The sequence below is a fragment of the Eschrichtius robustus genome, chromosome 7 (genome assembly GCF_028021215.1).
Source record: "Eschrichtius robustus isolate mEscRob2 chromosome 7, mEscRob2.pri, whole genome shotgun sequence".
Taxonomy (NCBI): Eukaryota; Metazoa; Chordata; class Mammalia; order Artiodactyla; family Eschrichtiidae; genus Eschrichtius; species Eschrichtius robustus.
Genome location: NC_090830.1, coordinates 111793804 through 111809446, shown reverse-complemented (window position 1 = coordinate 111809446; position 15643 = coordinate 111793804).

Below are 15643 nucleotides of genomic sequence, written 5' to 3'. Positions count from 1 at the left end.
CAGATTAAACCATTGAGGCTCTAAAGGTCCCAGGCCACAAAGCAGTGAGATTCAGACTTAGGCCTGTCTGACTCCAGAGCCTGTGCTTTTGCCCTTCTTCTATCCTTCTGCTATGCTGCCCCTCCAAGCCATCAGCTGTGAGAGGTGATGAGATGGTCTCTCAACCCTGTCTGCCCCACTGAACACGCTACTTCCTTGTTCCTTTCCCTAAATTTGAGGCTGAGGCTCTGGTCACAGTTGGATGGAAAGAAATGGGCCTCAGGGTCATTTTTGTAACCCCCCCCGCCCCACCCATGTCCTAGCCTTTCCCTCCTAGTCCCCTCATGATCCTTCCACAACTGATATTCAGAGCAGAAATCTCACAAAGAAGTCACCTTAATGGGGGGAGGGCCAAATTAGGGGCATGGGATTAACAGATACAAACTACTATATATAAAACAGATAAGAAACAAGGATATGTTGTATAGCACAGGGAATTATACCCATTATCTTGTAATAACCGATAATAGAGTACAATCTGCAAAAATACTGCATCACTATGCTGTACACCCAAAACTAACACAATATCGTAAATCAACTATACTTCAGTTTAAAAAAAAATGTCACCTCAATTAAACTGCCCCCTTTCCCAACACACACACACACACACACACACACACCAGAGTTAAGAGGCTCTCTCCTCTCCTGATCTGGGAGAAGAGGGAGAGTAAGTGTGGGATGAACCGGGCTTTGCAATGTGCACAAGAAGTGCTTGTGATGGGAGGAGAGCCAGAGGCAAAGCTACAGGGCCACTGCAATGTCACACACGTGTGTGAGTGTGTGTGTTACAGCTGGGAATTCTAAAAGGGAGAGAGGAGAGAGGCTAGGTCATGCTTAAAAGTGCTGATCTGGAGTCAGACTGCTGGGATTTGAACCTGGGTCCACCATCAATTTGTGTCACTTTGGATACGTTATTTAACATCTCTAGGCCTTGCTTTTGTCATCTGTAAAAGGGACATAATAGTACCTACCTCAGGCCGTTGTAAGGATTAAATGAACAAATCTGTGGAAAGTGCTTTGCAGGTGAGCTTTGGCTCCATCAACGGTGGGGGTGTGCTGCAGAGGAAGATGCTGTAGGTGATGGTGGGCGACAGAGGAGCCTTGGAGGGCCCTGGCCCCAGGACAGTGTCCACATGAGGAGCGAACCGGTGGTTGGTCACTGGAGAGGCTGGCGGGGAGGGTGAGACTGAGGCAGGAAGGGTGTTCCGGTCATGCGGGCTGGGAGGGCTGGATGACTCACTCACTCGTTTAAACTCTCTCTCTCACCTGCTTCCAGAAAGCCTTTGAAGTAATTGAAGCCTCGGGTGCCTCAGCCTACCAAGGCAGGGAGGGGCCGTGTCCCGGCTGAGGCGAGGCTGGGGCGAGGTAGGCTTGGCTTGGCAGGCCCTGGGCTGCCCCGGAGGTGGACGAGGGCCGACTTCCACGCGTGAGTGGGAGGATGGCAGGGATGAGGCCAAGGAGGGAAAGCCGGGCTGAGCCCTGACTGACCACCAGCCCAGACGGACAGAGGGGCTGGAGGCTGGGAGTGTCCATTCTGGACAAAGGAATGTGGGAGGAGGCCCGGGGGTGGGGCGGGCGCTGAGACCAAAAGGTCTCAGAATCTGGCTGGCGCCATTTCGGGGATTGCTCAGCTGCTTTCTTGGGGCTTAGACAACCCTGTTGGATATTCTTGTTGGCCAGTCTTGGGCCCTCCCCACCAGCAACCACCAGCTTCTCATCTCTGGAGGGAGGGCCTTTCCTCTGGGGTCAGGTGCCTCTGGCCTCAGGCTGAATCACTTGTTGGCTCACTGTCCTCCCCCACCTCCCAACCCCCTCCATACCCCTCCCCCACCCCACCAGCAGCTGAGCTGGGCCCCAACCAACCCACCCTAATGCAGTGGGACATCCTGAGGGTCCACTGCCTCAGACAGCTGCGAGGGGGAAGTTCCTGCCCCCACCCACCAGGAGCCCTTCTTTCTCTGGCCCCCCGGGGCCTGAGCTTTGTCTGCCCCTCCCCCACACCGTTTCCTGCCTCTCACCTGGAGCATCCTGACCCGCCCCAGGCTCCACTCAACTCACGTTTCCTTAGGGGGCACGTTGATGGGGTCCCCACATTACACCAAGTTTTGGCAAGTCCAGCCCAACTCTGACAGACATTCTGTCACACTTCCCTACAGCTACTTAATCCACACTTTACCGTGTAATGGAATACCTTCCATTTAGGGAGGTCGAGGGGGTCTTCCCGAGGTGGGATTAAATGGGATGACAGTTCCTAAAGGTAGGGGCTGGAATTCAGGCTAAAAAAGGTAGGGCAGCAAGACTGGGGGGGCGACAATCAGAAGTTACAGAGCCAGCATCTGCCAGCCGGGGTTGAGGGGCTGCCCCAGCAGCAGTGGTGGAAAGGGGGAACGAGGGGCCTCTGCTCTGCAAAAGGAAACCCCACCCTGAGGTCAAACTAGGGGGCAAGGCAAACAAGGTGAGAGGGAGCTGAATGAGAAGAGGAGGGAGCATCAGGGCTAGAAATGCACTGGCCTTGAATCTTAAGACCAGAGGACAAGACAGGGTGCAAGGAGGGCAGGGCAGTGGGGGAGGCAGAAGGTGCCTGGGCCTAGAACGACTGGCCACCATCTGGGAAAAAACCTTTTTATAGGCTGAGGTGCATCTGTGTGGGAACAAAGTTCCCTGTTCGAGGAATCACTGGCTGCAAGGAGCAGAAACATACTCAACGTGCTCAACCAAAACAGGGTTTAATAGAAGGAAATAGCAGCAAGTCTGTCGTAGACTTCAAGTTTCAGGGATGAAGCTGGGCCTAATAAGGACCTAGATACAGGCACTTGAAAGTGATAACTGGGATTATTATATCCAAATGTCATGCAAGCTTACCCACTGTGTGTCATACGATCTCTCTCGCTCTCTCTCTCTCAATTGGTTTTAGCTGCTTCTCTTTGCACTCTTGTAGTGGACATTTGTCACTTTGGGGCTACTCAACATCTATATCCCCTTCCTAGTAGCACCCCTGTTTCCTATGGAGGACTGTTTTTTGTTTTTTTTTTTTAAATAGTTTTGCATTTTTCCTTTTTTTTTTTTTTTTTGAAGTATTTATTTATTTATTTATGGCTGTGTTGGGTCTTCGTTTCTGTGCGAGGGCTTTCCCTAGTTGTGGCAAGCGGGGGCCACTCTTCATCGCGGTGCGCAGGCCTCTCACTATCGCAGCCTCTCTTGCTGCAGAGCACAGGCTCCAGATGCGCAGGCTCAGTAATTGTGGCTCACGGGCCCAGCTGTTCTGTGGCACGTGGGATCTTCCCAGACCAGGGCTCGAACCCGTGTCCCCTGCATTGGCAGGCAGATTCTCAACCACTGTGCCACCAGGGAAGCCTGGAGGACTGTTTTTAAATGTACTCTGGCTTTTGTTTTTATTCAGGTATGATGAGGTCAACTGATCAGGAGATGACTGCCATTGAAAAGATAATTTGTTACTCATAGATCCCAAGAGGAGGGGCCATGCCTGCCACACAGGGCCACATGGGGAAGCACCAGGGTCATTCAGGAGGCAGAAGGAGCAAGGGGAATGCATGGGCACAAGCCTTTACTGTGATTTCTGTGGGAAAGTCAAGGCAAGGGAGGGTAAGGAGATTTAGAATTTGCAAATTTGAATAATTTCGGTGGGCTCTGGGCTATAGGATGGTCTGTAGTAGTCTAGTATCTAGCCCTGGATGATTAGGGCAGAGGGATATTGTCTCCTGGAGTGTAAGAGGAGATGGTTTGGAGTATGGACTATGGACTGGTTAGTTCATATATGAAAGGCACCCTCCCTGTTTGTGATCTCTAAGAACTGGTTAACCCTAGGATGAGCCATCTCTCCCCAGTCAGTAAGGCCCCAGCTGCCAGAGAATCAAGAATATAGAAAATAAGGGACTTCCCTGGTGGTCCAGTGGGTAAGACTGTGCACTCCCAATGCAGGGGGCCCAGGTTTGATCCCTGGTCGGGGAACTAGATCCCACATGCCCCAACTAAGAGTTCGCATGCCGCAACTAAAGATCCCGCATGTGGCAACGAAGATCCCGCATGCCACAACTAAGACCCTGAACAGCCAAATAAACAAACAAACAAACAAACAAATATCAAACACTTCTTAAAAAAAAAAGAATATAGAAAATAAGAAATTATAATGAATACAGGAACTTAGCCCACTCACATTGGATGTGACCTTGGTGGGATGGTAAGTACAGGCATTCTTCCTCCCTCTATAAAACCAGAGAGATGGGAGTGAAGCTGGAGCTGTGGGCACAGTTTCTGTGTCTCATAGTCATTCTTAAGGAACTGAGAACTTAATCTTTCACAATGTCAGAAAGATCATCTTATGACACCACCTCCCACTCCAGCTCCTACAACCCAAATGCCCAGCACACTAGGGTTTGTGGGAAACAATCCATAGAGTCATCTCACCTACAACTACAGGCCGGGAGGAACCTGGGCACTAACATCCGGGTCATGGTGTCCTCTGGTATTATGATTCAAAACCACCAAAGATAAGCCACCGATGCCCTACATGACAAACAGCACAAAAGTCTGGGACCAAGTAAAGGCTTCTAACCCTGACCTAAAGTTGCGGGAAATGGGCAAGATTATTGGTGGCATAGGGCGAGAACTCACTGATGAAGAGAAACAAAGATATTTAAACAACTATGAAGCAGAAAATATAGAATAGAATGAATTTATGAAGGCCTGTCATAATTCCTCCACATCATACCTTCCTTACATAAGTGAAAAAAGCCATGCAGGAGCTGTTTTAGAGGAAGAGTCTCTTTTTAATTAATTAATTAATTAGACTTTTAGAGCAGTTTTAGGTTCGCAGTGAAATTGAACATAAAGTACAGAGAGTTCCTGTATATCCCCTGCCTCCCCTTCTACAGCACTCCCCACTATCAACATCCCCTACCAGAGTGGTACATTTGCTACAACTGATGAGCCTACACTGACACATCACTATTGCCCAAAGATCATAGTTTACATTAGGGTTCACTCTTTTCATTCCATGGGTTTTGACAAATGTATAATATCATGTATCTACAATTATAGTATCATATAGAATGGTTTTGCCACTCTAAAAATCCCCTGTGCTCTACCTTTTCATCTCTCCCTCCTAAGCCCAGGCAAACACTGATCTTTTTACTGTCTTCATAGTTTTGCTTTTTCCAGAATGTCATATAATTGGAATCATAGTATGTAGACTTTTCAGATTGGCTTCTTTCACTTATTAATATGCACTTACGTTTCCTCCATGTCTTTTCATGGCTTGAGAGCTCACGCTTGATAGTACGCTACTTTTTTATTTTTTTAGACCCCAAGGGCTTCCCTGGTGGCGCAGTGGTTGAGAATCCGCCTGCCAATGCAGGGGACACGGGTTTGAGCCCCGGTTGGGGAAGATCCCACATGCCGCAGAGCAACTAAGCCCGTGCGCCACAACTACTGAGCCCGCACTCTAGAGCCCACGAGCCACAACTACTGAAGCCCGCGCACCTACAGCCCATGCTCTGCAACAAGAGAAGCCACTGCAATGAGAAGCTGGCGCACCGCCCCCGCTCGCCACAACTAGAGAAAAGCCTGCACGCAGCAACAAAGACCCAACGCAGCCAAAAATAAATAAATAAATTTATTTTTAAAAATAAATAAATATATTTTTAAAAATAAATAAATAAAATAAAAATAAAACCCCCAAACTCCCTGAAAGCTTTCAGCAGAGCCCTATTATAGGAAAGGTGAGGGAGGGAGGCGGTTAGTTGTTGCAAACTTTTTTTAAAAATATTTATTTATTTATTTATTTATTTATTTATTATTTTTGGCTGTGTTGGGTCTCAGTTGTGGCACTCGGGATCTTCGTTGCGGCCTGCAGTCTTCTCTCTAGTTGTGGCGCGGGGGCTCCAGAGTGCATGGGCTCTGTAGTTGTGGCGCGCCGGCTCAGTAGTTGCAGCGTGCCGGCTTAGTTGTCCTGAGGCATGTGGGATCTTAGTTCCCCGACCAGGGGTCGAACACCTGTCCCCTGAATTGGAAGGTGGATTATTTACCACTGGACCACTAGCGGAGTCCCGATAGTATGCTACTTTGATAGCTTCTTTTTGGTGCTAATGATATTCCATTGTCTGAATGCACCACAGCTTATTTATCCATTCACCTAGTGAAGGACATCTTGGTTGCTTCCAAGTTTTGGCAATTATGAATAAAGCTGATATAAACTATTTACAATAGCCAAGACAGGGAAGCAACCTAAGTGTCCATCAACAGATGAATGGATAAAGAAGATGGGTACATATATTCAATGGAATATTACTTGGCCATAAAAGAGAATGAAATATTGCCATTTGCAGCAACATGGATGGACCCAGAGATTTTCATACTAAGTGAAGTAAGCCAGACAGAGAGAGACAAATATTATATGATATCACTTATATGTGGAATCTAAAAAAAATACAAATGAACTTATTTACAAAACAGAAACATACTCACAGACATAGAAAACAAACTTATGGTTACCAAAGGGGAAAGGCAGGGGGAGGGATAAATTAGGAGTTTGGGATTAACATATACACACTAATATATATAAAAGAGATAATCAACAAAGACCTACTGTATAGCACGGAGAACTCTACTTAATATTCTATAATAACTTTTATGGGAAAAGAGTCTGAAAAAGGATAGATATATATGTATAACTGAATCACTTTGCTGTCCATCAGAAACCAGCTCAACAATGTAAATTAACTATACTTCAATTTAAAAAAAAAAGAAAAAAGCTTGTGCCATTTAAAGTTAGAAGTGGATATGGAGAGAATCGCAGCTGAAATTGCACAGGCAGAGGAACATGCCCACAAAGGGCAGAGAAAGGGAGAAAGAGGCAGCAGAGCAAGCTGACTGCGGTCCAGTCAGTATTGTTCCTGAGGAAGAGCAAGCAGCTAACAAACCAAAGAAAAGAAAGAAAGCAAGAGCATTCCACTGGCGACAGAGGGGACACCTTGAAGAAATGACAGAAAGCCAAGTGAATGGTGAAGAAGGCACATCTGTTCCTGAGGACAAGGACAGCGGGCAGGAGGGGTGGACAGTATGGCAGAGAGAGGGAACGGTGATGGTGACACTGGCTGGGAGAGCAACAGTGTCTGGAGGTGCTACCACCAGATCCTATATCAGAAGGTGAGAACAAAGAGAAAATGTTGCTTTGTTTCATGTTTTTGAAATAATTTTATAAATCAAAAAGTGTCCTTTAAGTTAGGATAAAACCCAACAGTCCAAGGATGGACCCCTCCTTTCATCATCGCTGTACATCCAGGGTTGGGCACCGGAGTGAAGTTTGGCTGGTCAGATGCTCTCTCCCAAGACTTTGGGTCCTGAGGGAGAGACACAGGGGAGGAGGAAGTGGATGGAGGTCATTCACCCCTGCAGTGGAGCCCTAGCCAGATTGTTCTTGTGTGAAGCTACTCCCGTTGTTCCTCCTTCCTGGTCCCTGGGCTCTCCAGATTTCCCAGACTGCTTCCAAAACGTTCCATTTTGCTTAAACTAAGTTAGCTATTTAAGTTTAACTTGGTTTCTGTTGCTTGGAATCAGGGAATTCTAACTGATGTATGTCAGGAAATGGCTGTCCCAGCCATGACTCTGCATTTTCTCTCAATGCAATAATGACAAAATAGAGCTCTGTATCCCAACTTCAAGTTCCTGGGAGAACCAATCTGATTGGCCAGCTGAGTTAGGTATCCATTCCTGGTCCAATCAGCCTGGCTCCAAAAGAAGGCAGGGTAACATAATGCTGATAAGGCCAGTGGGGAGGCTGGCAGGACATATATCCACATATGGTTATGCAGACTGTGCAGAATGTATTGGGTTGGCCAAAAAGTGCCTTTGGTTTTTTAGTAAAAATAAAAGACACATTTTTCATTTTCACCAAGAACTTTATTGAACACCTTTATTCACCCTTTTGTTCCACTACCTTCTGCCATTTTTCAGGCAACTTCATAATTCCACCCTCCCAAAATTTTTATCTTTTTGAGCAAAGAACTGTTCCAGGTGCCTTTAACAGTCTTCCAGCGAATTGAAATTTTTTCCATTAAGAGAATTTTGTAAAGACCTAAATAAATGGAAATCTGAAGGTGCAATGTCTGGTGAATATGGAGGATGAATCAGAACTTCCCAGCCAAGCTGCAACAGTTTTTGCCTGGTCATCAAAGAAACAATGCGTGCGGTCTTGCTTTACCCTGATGGAAGATTATGCGTTTTCTGTTGACTAATTACAGTTGCTTTTTGTCAAGCGATGCTTTCAGTTGGTCTAATTGGGAGCATACTTGTTGGAAATAATTGTTTGGTTTTCTGAAAGGAGCTCATAATAGAGGACTCCCTTCCAATCCCACCATATACACAACTTCACCTTTTTTGGATGAAGACAGGCCTTTGGTGTGCTTGGTGGTGGTTCATTTTGCTTGCCCCACGATCTCTTTCATTCCACATATTGTACAGTATCCACTTTTCATCGCCTGTCACAATTTGTTTTAAAAACAGAACGTTTTCATTACGTTTAAGTAGAGAATTGCATGCAGAAATATGGTCAAGAAGGTTTTTTTGCTTAACTTATTTTGAACCCAAACATCAAAGCGATTAACATAACCAAACTGGTGCAAATGATTTTCAACGCTTGATTTGGATATTTTGAGTATGTCGGCTATCTCCCGCGTGGTATAGCGTTGACTGTTCTCAATGTCTCGATTTGATCGCTATCAACTTCAACTGGTCTACCTGACCGTGGAGCATCGTCCAGCGAGAAATCTCCAGCACAAAACTTCACAAACCACTTTTGACATGATCAGTCACAGCACCTTCTCCATTTTGTGTTTTGGTTGCATTTTTACCTTTCTTGAAATAATAAAGCATAATATGCCGAAAATGTTGCTTTTTTTCTTCCATTTTCAATATTAAAATGGCTACACAAAAATTCACCAATTTTGATAAGAATTTTTTAAAAATGCATGCTGATATGACAGCTGTCACATACAATCTAACAAAATTGTTTCGAATGAAGTTAAAGACAACTAGGTGCTACTAGAGCCACCTTATGGAAAAAACCAAACGAACATTTTGGTCAACCCAAGGGGTCCCACTGGCATTGTAGACACTGTAAATATGCATATTCATAATGATACCATTTTAGCAGATGTCATAAAGTGTGTTGAGAAAGGGACGTTTTCTCCCTAGTTCTTACATAAGTGTTCTATGGGCTAGTGGTGACCCCAGGCTGGGCCCACTCCTCAGCAAGGAGGGGCTTGGTAGACACTTAGCCTGGGCTGGGTACACGCCAATGGTGGTTCTACCCATCACACATAGTTGGTGGGGTCCAGTGCCTTGATGGGAACACACATATTACCCCCTCTTAATGCACAATAACTGGTTGTGAAGCACCGAATGTTTAGACAGTAGTTCAAGGTTTTGGAATGAGAGAGGATGAGGGAGAGAATGTCGGGGCTGCAAACTCTGACAAGCCATGTTCCATCCAAGGGATTCAGAGCTGCTGCACACTCCCAGGAAAACCCACCGAAAGATTTCTCTCTGTAGCTACCTTAGAGAAGGTTCATTCATTTAGTCAGTGGCTCTGTGTCAGTTCCATGTGATGGGCTAGGGGTATGACAGGAATAAGAGGGTCAAGGTCTAGTATAGTGGGGGAGACAGACATGGAAAAATATTTACTAGGTTATGAATATGCTATGAAGGGGGAAGCCCAGGGTATCGGGAGAGTGCTGTTACAAGAAGGGGATCAGGCTTAGCTAGGAGTTAGGAAAAACTGCAGGATGAGTAAGAGTCAACCAGGTGAAGAGTGAGGTAGCGTAGATGAGGGGGGAATTATTTAAGCTATAGGCTAAACTGATAGAAAGAAACTGAAAACTGCAATGGATCAAATAAGATAGAAATGCTTTCTCTCTCCTGTAAAGGTCTAGAGGTAGGCAGGGTCAAAAACAAATAGGTGTCTTGACTCTGAAGTCAGACAAAAATAACAGTGGCTTAAATAAGAAAGATACTTCTCTCTCTTGCAAAGCTCCAGAGGTAGAGAGGCCAGGGTTGGTGCAGATATTCTGCTCCATGAAGTCTGCAGGGACTGTATCTAATAGGGTTCAATTAGGGAAGCAGAACGACTATATCACAGGGTCAATAATTTATTATAGGAATTAGACTTTACACAATTGTTGGAGGTACTAGAGAAGTAAAGATCACAAAAAGGAGTTGGAAGATCATGGAAAAGTCACTACTTAGCCATCTAGAAGTACTGATTGTGTGTCTGCTGGGAGACAAGCCAGTGCTCCCAGGGAAATAAGGAAGCAATATATATCTTGTTTCCTGGAGGGGGATAGAGAAGTGTCTGCTGTAGAAGTCTGTGGAAGGCTGTTGTCTCTTCATAGATACTACTGCTGCAAGTTCTTGCCCTGTGTCTAGTGGTGGGCCTGGGGTCTCTGCTGTTTATCAGGGCTGGCAATGAGGAAGATGAGTAAGGACAAAGAGGAAGGGACAAGCCCTCTGGCACATTTGCGTCTGTCTCTTACTGCCTCTAGCCACAACAACCTTCAGAAGCAGAAATCCTTCAGAGCTATCTTACATCCACCTTCCACATCTCGAGCAAATTTCTCCTTCAACAAATTCTAGCCCAAAACCATACAGGGAAGGGTGTTTTAAAATGTACCTCCAGTTTAACCAAGGTTACATAGTACAAAGCCACCAGAGGGACCAGGCTCCTTCTAGCTCACTGCTAGGCATTCTCACCTCCTGTTAACCATCCCATGTTGAACCTCCAGAGTAAAGGTAGGACCACCTTGGAGACTGGCATTTCAGGAGTAGCAGAACCCAGATCGAAACCCAGTGGGCTCATCCAAAGGCACATCCTCTCCTGCCGAAGCAAACAGGGTGTGTGTGTGTGGGGGGGGTGGTCACTGGAGGTGGTGGCAAAATTAAGGATCCAGATAGTAGTAGTCCCCTTCCAAGGTACACACCACCAGCCAAGGGAATGATACCCCAGGGGAACATCAGCTCATAAAGAAAAATAAGAAGACACTGAGTAGTACAATCCCTATAAAAGAAAATCCAGAAAAATGAACCTATATGAAATGAAGCAGAATTAATGGACCATCAACAATAAGACTTTAAAATAATCATAATAAAAATCCTCGAAGAGATCATGGATAATATTATAACTTTGAAATAGGGAATGAGAATGTATAAAGACGCTATCAAGTATGAAAACTATAATAGCTGAAGTGAAGAACTCAATATGTAAGTTGAATGGCAAAATAGATTCAGACTGAGAATGAATTCATAAACTGGAAGACAGGGTTGATGAACTCTCCCAAAAGGTATCAGGAAGGAATAAAGAGATGAAAAATACAAGGGTAAAGTTAATAGATATGGAAGATAGATATGTCTTTAAAATGAAAGTTTTAGAAGAAGAGGGGAGAAAAAGCTGGAAGGAAGGAAATATTTGAAAAAACTGAGTAAAACAATTCCCAGAATGTCCCAGAATTAGAGAAAAGTGTAAGATTTCAGGCTGAGTACCAACAAGATAGATTTTTTTTTAAAAACCACTTGAACATATTACAGTAAAATTTAATAAAGTGTGAGCTTTTATTCCTTGTTTAAATAGAATTTTTTTTGTTAAATTAAATAAAATTCTAAGAGCTTCTAGAGAATCATAACAAACAGGCAAACAAACAAAATAAAAAACAACAGGGCTTCCCTGGTGGCACAGTGGTTAAGAATCCGCCTGCCAGTGCAGGGGACATGGGTTTGAGCCCTTGTCTGGGAAGATCCCACATGCCGTGGAGCAACTAAGCCCATGCAGCACAACTACTGAGCCTGTGCTCTAGAGCCCACAAGCCACAACTACTGAAGCCTGCGTGCCTAGAGCCCGTGCTCTGCAACAAGAGAAGCCACGACAATGAGAAGTTCATGCACCGCAATGAAGAGTAACCCCTGCTCGCTGCAACTAGAGAAAGCCCGCACACAGCAACAAAGACCCAATGAAGCCAAACACACACACACACACACACACACACACACACACACACACACACACACACTACCCACTAGGAACAAGTATTATACTGACATCAGTTTTCTCAGTAGTAATACAGAAATCAAAAAAAAGAACTTTAGAATTAGAATTTTAGTATGAAAGTGAAATAAAGATATTCTCAAACTTTCAAAGTCTTAGAAGATTTACTTCCCTAAAGGCCCTCTTTGAAAATACTTTTGGAGGAAGTACACTAGCAAAGAGAATTAAATCCCAGAGAACACAAGATACTGGAATGAAGGTTGACTAAAGTATTTAATAAGGTATATATCTGTCTAAGTATAAAATAAAAAGACAAAAAGCTATATCCATCATTGAGCACTAAAATTCTAGATGATACAACATGACAGGGTTGTGTGTCTGGAAGTTTGTGAAGTCCACAGGGAGGTGAGCACACACTTTTTTTTGGAGGGAAAGATATAGCTATTGATAAGCTCAAAATTGACAAGGAAAAGTAAACACAAGTAAGGGTTATCATAAGCTAAGGGTAACACCAAAAGAATGAAAACAGAATGTATAACTTTCAAACCAACAAAGGAAAATTCAGTCTATCCAATGAAAGTTATGAAAGGAGACAAAAAGAAAAATCCAATATGGTAAATAGGAGATATGAAATCAGTTGGCTGATATAGGGACTTCCCTGTCAGTCCAGTGGTTAAGACTCCACGCTTCCACAGCAACGGGCACTGGTTCAATCCCTGGTCAGGGAACTAAGATCCCACATGCTGCCCTGATATAGGTCTGAATATAACAGCAAATAAAATTAATATAAATGGGTTAAATTTACAAATCAAAAGACAAAGAATCTCATATCAAATTAAAAGTAAATAATATATTGAAATAAACCATGTTATTTTAAAAGGGGATACAGAAAGGTTGAAAATAAAGAGAAAAAAAGATAAACTAAAACATCAACCAAAATAAAGCCATTGTAGCAGTTTTCGTATTGGACCAAAAAGATTTTAAGGTGAAAAAGATCATAAAGGACAAAGAGGGATAGTATATATTTGTAAAATAATAAGTCAAAGGGATAAAATAGCTATGAATATATATAAACCTAGTGTCACAGATTAAAGTATATGAATGGCAACTGACAAAATTGGGTTTGGGGTGGGAATAGATAAATCAACAATGGTAGTTAGAGATTTTTAATAGATCCTAAAATAATACTTCCAAATTACTCTTTGTTTAAAGAGGAAATGATAAGGAGAATTTTTAAATACTTGAAAATAAACAGTGAAAGCACTGCATGTCATAATTTGTGGGACAAAATTAAAACAGTACTTAGAGGAAAATATATAGCTTCAAAAATGTTTATCAGAAAATAATAAAGAAATAGAAACAAATGAGCTAAGCATTTAACTCAGGAAGATAAAAAAGCAGTGGAATACACACCAAGATACAAATGTGAAAAAAAAAAAGATAAGGAAAAATCAATCACATTGAAAATTACAACAAAAAATATAAAAGATTAACAAAACTAAAGCCCTGTTCTTTGAATCAATTGACAGGATAGGGGTATCTCTGAAAGACTGATCAAGAAAAAAGGAAGAAGATGCAAATAAACTAAATAAATAATAAAGTAGGGGAAGATAACTACAGTCACAGCAAAGATTATAAAAATAGTAAAAGCAATTAATACTATGTGCTGTAGATTAGACTTGTAAATAATCTAGTGGAACAAAATAATGAGCCCTGAAAAAGACTCATTTGTCTATGGATACATGCAATGTAACAGAGTTGGCATTGCATGTTCTGAATTAGTTAGCTCTCCATATAGAAAAAAATTAGATTCTTACTTCACATCATATACAAAAAAAATTAGATGTACTAAAGACATAAATGTGAAAGGCAAAACTAAATTCTTTAGGAAAAAATATAGGAGAATATTTTTTAGTATCATGGGGGTTAGCAAGATTTCTTAAAGAAGGAATAAAAGCTCAGATCATTAATAGAAATGCTGCTGTGTTTGCCTACATTCAAATTTTTAAATTGCACATAAAAAATGACGGAGACAATGTTGAATAATAAGGCATAGACTGGGAGAAGAAATTTACTGTGCACATAACCTACAAAGGGTCAGAACACAGAGTACTATATAAGGAATTCTGACAAGTCAATAAGAAACAAACAGCCCAGTAGAAAGGACAAACTCAATGGCCAAGGCACATGTGAAAGAATGTCCAACCTTACTAGAAGACAGGGAAATGTGAATTTTGAAAAATGAGATACCAATTCAGAAGGATGTTTGGAAAATTGTTTAACATCTGACCAGACCAAGTGTTGTCAAGGACGTAGGGAAAGAGGAACTCACACGTTGATGGGAGTGTAAATTCACATGAGTTTAAGCGGAAAATGTGCATGCACACAGCCCTGCCTTTCCCTTCCAGGTGTATACCTTGCAGAAACTCTCACCTGTGTTCACAAGAAGACATGTACTAAAATGTTCACCATTGATTGCAACAAGTTTAAAATGATCTAAATGTCCATCAACAGCAGACTGGATGTACAGCCACATGATGGAGTTCTACACAGCAGTTCAAATGAAGTGGAGTTAAAATGATCTGTTAACATGGACACTCTCCAGAACACAATTTGGGAAGCCAGAGAGAAGTTACAGAATAATATGTGCATTATATACTATTTATTTATTTTATTTTTAAAATTTATTTATTTATTTATTTGGCTGCTCTGCGTCTTAGTTGCAGCACGCGGGATCTTCGTTGAAGGATCTTTAGTTGCGGCATGTGGAATTTTTAGCTGTGGCATGCGAACTCTTAGTTGCAGCATGTGGGATCTAGTTCCCTGACCAGGGATCGAACCTGGGCCCCCTGCACTGGGAGCATGGAGTCTTAGCCACTGGACCACCAGTGAAGTCCCTATATACTATTTTTTTTTTCCGTTCCACTATCACTTTTTTTTTTTAACATCTTTATTGGAGTATGATTGCTTTACAATGGTGTATTAGTTTCTGCTTTATAACAAAGTGAATCATCTATACATATACATATATCCCCATATCTCCTCCCTCTTGCATCTCCCTCCCACCCTCCCTATCCCACCCCTCTAGGTGGTCACAAAGCACCGAGCTCCTATATACTATTTACTGAATTTAAACTTTCTGAAAACAAAACTATATGATAGTTAGGGAAACACAAAAATGGAATGAAAGTACAATACAAAATTGTACATGGGAATGATAAAGACTAAATTGATGATTGCGGTTTCCTCTGGTAAAGGAGGGAGTGGGGTGGGAGAGAGGAGAGGTACATGGCAGCCTCAGTTGTATCTATAAGTTTTTCAGTAAAACTTCTGAAGCTGGTATTTTGTAATATTAAAATTTGACAAAGCTGGATAGTGGATACTCATATGTTTTTACATTTTTCTCTTTTCTTGCTTGTTAGAAAATTTCATAATTACATAACAAAGTTAAAAGTAAAAAAATATTAGAAATAGCTTTATACCAATAAAATTTTAAATCTATAAGAAATGAATGTTTATTGAAATACATAAAATGCCAAACTTTGAACAAGAAGA